The sequence below is a fragment of the Microtus ochrogaster genome, unplaced genomic scaffold (genome assembly GCF_000317375.1).
Source record: "Microtus ochrogaster isolate Prairie Vole_2 unplaced genomic scaffold, MicOch1.0 UNK209, whole genome shotgun sequence".
Lineage (NCBI taxonomy): Eukaryota > Metazoa > Chordata > Mammalia > Rodentia > Cricetidae > Microtus > Microtus ochrogaster.
Genome location: NW_004949307.1, coordinates 40,972 through 43,642, shown reverse-complemented (window position 1 = coordinate 43,642; position 2,671 = coordinate 40,972). Strand labels below are relative to the sequence as shown.

General features: G+C 49.0%; 1 long non-coding RNA gene across 1 annotated transcript; it reads right to left on the bottom strand.

The window, feature by feature from the left end:
• Positions 1–117: 117 nt before the first annotated feature.
• Positions 118–1,535, bottom strand: LOC113455863. Its single transcript, XR_003376806.1, has 3 exons — positions 1,318–1,535; positions 311–503; positions 118–239 (listed from the first exon to the last, which is right to left on the bottom strand). It is a non-coding gene; the product is annotated as an uncharacterized LOC113455863 (long non-coding RNA).
• Positions 1,536–2,671: the final 1,136 nt, after the last annotated feature.

Here is a 2,671-nt window from a genome sequence, read left to right as displayed (position 1 = left end):
TGAAAAATAATTAAAAATAAACAAAAGAAATGAAAATAAAACGAGGGAAACAAACAAAAATAAAAAAAACAAGAATAAATGATGAGCGGGATGATGTCGCCCGACGGTGATGATGTCACAAGTCGATGTCATGACTGACATGATGATGTCACACGACGGTTGGGAACGACGTCACCTGATAACGCGACGATGTCGCCCGACGACACGTGATGATGTCACCGATAATGCGATGATGTCACCTGACGGTTGGGATGATGTCGACAGTTTGCATGACGATGTCACAAGTTAACGTGATGATGTCACCCCATACCATGTGACGATGTCGCCCGATAACACGTAATGATGTCACCGGCTAACATGATGATGTCGCCCGATGAACGGGATGTCACCGATACCACGGGATGACGTCGCCCGACAACACGGATGATGTCGCCCGGCCGTCACCTTCGTCCCACACACGACCCGGGCGTCGCGGGTCCTCGGCGCGGAACCAGGTTCGAATCCTTAAAAAAGAAAAGGGAAAAAAATTATTTAAACGGTAAACGCGAACGGAACGCGTGAAATTAATTAAAAAAGTTTTGTGCCTGGCGTGAAGGGAAAGTAAGGGAAAGATAAAATTATAATAATAAAATAATGAATAAGATAAATTTTTAATGATAAAATAATAAGTGAATAAAATAAAATAATAAATAAATTTATAACAAATAAATAAAATCATAATAATGAAATAAAAAATAAAATAAGATTATAATAACACAGACCGAAAGCAGGTCAGGGGCGGGACCCCCCCGCCTGCCCAGAGAGGAAAAAAATAAAAATAAAATAAAATTTAATTTTTTTTAAAATAAGAAAATAAAAATTTTTAAAAAATAATATAAAGGAAAACGAAATTAAAGATTTTTTTTTTGGTGGAGGGAAAATAGGGATAAAAAAACAAAAAAAAAAAGGAAAAAAAATTAAATTAAAATAAATTAAATAAAAAAAAATCAACCACAAATAAAAGAGGCCCGGATGACAACGGAATAAAAATAAAATAAAATAAGTGAAAATAAATTCTGAATTTCGATCGGAACCGGACTCAACCGGACTCAATCGGATCCCCCGCTCCCTCCCCCCCCTCCCCGTCCCGCGGCAGCGGCGCCAGGATGGCGGAGGGGGAGGAAGAAGAAAAAAAAATTAAAATTTCAGCATAAAAAAAATCTAATTTTCCCGGAATTATCAGAAATTAAACCAAAAAAAAAAAAAAACCAAAAACATCCGGGCATTTAAACCTAAAAAAAACCCGGATTTTTCCCGCCCCCCCCCCCCGCCCGGTACCTGCGGCTGCGCGCGCTGCGTCCATCCGGGAACCGGCAGAAAAAAAAAAAAAATCGGGAAAAAACCGGATCACAGATGGAAAAAAAATAAAAAATCAAATTTAAAAAAAAAAAAATCACAAAAATAAATTTCCGCGGCGAACAAACAACAACGCGGCGCCGGCTCGGACCGGTTTTTCCCGCGGTTTTCCGCCCCCCCCTCCTCAACCGGTTCCCGGCGCGCGCAGAGGACGCCGGGGTCGACGCAGCCCCGGCCCCGCCCCCTCCGCGGCGGTCCCGCCCCCCGCGCGCGCCCTGATTGGCCGGGAACGGGAGCGCGGCGGCCAATGGCGGAGGCGGAAGCCTTGGAGACAGGGGCTAGGAGGGGGTGACTTCCGGTGACGAGCCGCCGATCCTTCTGGGAGATGTAGTTCCGCACGGAACAGCTGCGTTCCGGGCCGCGGAATCGGGGCAGCTCAGGCCGTTTCCGGTTCTTGGCGGAAGTTCGGGGGAAACCGCCGAGGCTTCTGGGAGATGTAGTTCCCCGGAATAACCCTATACCGGTCATCGGCGGCCGAGGAAACCGCTAAATCAGAGCCGTTTCCGGTTTGTACCGGAAGTTATGTGGCTCACCGCTGAGCCTTCTGGGAGATGTAGTTCCCCGAATACCGCATTCCGGCCCTGTGAGGCCGTGGAAACGGGGCAGCCCAAGCCGTTTCCGGTTTGTACCTGAAGTTAGGGGTATTCACCGCAGAGCATTCTGGGAGACGTAGTTCCCCGGATTAACCCTCTACCGGGGACGGTGCGGCCGCGGAAACCGTACAATGAGAGCCATTTCCCGTCTGTACCGGAAGTTATGAGCCTCACGCAGAGCATTCTGGGATATGTAGTTTCCCGGATACCGCGTTCCGGCCCTGTGAGGCCGTGGAAACGGGCAGCCCAAGCCGTTTCCGGTTTGTACCGGAAGTTAGGTGGCTCACCACAGAGCATTCTGGGAGATGTAGTTTCCAGCAATAACTGCGTACCAGCCACGGTGCGGCCGCGGAAACCGTACCGTCAAACCCGTTCCCGTCTGTACCGGAAGTTAGGAGCCTCGCCGCGGAGTATTCTGGGAGATGTAGTTCTCGCGGAATAACCGCGTACCGGGCACGAAGCGGCCGCGGAAACGGGAAAGCCAAGGCCAAACGGAAGTTCCGGGGGAGAAAGCGTAGAGCATTCTGGGAGATGTAGTTCTCCGGAATAACCGTGTACCGGGCACGGCGTGGCCGCCGAAAACGGAGAAGCCAAGGCCGTTTCCGGTTCGTTGCGGAAGTTCCGGTGTGGGGAAACCGCAGAGCATTCTGGGAGATGTAGTTCACAGGAATAATAGTGCACCG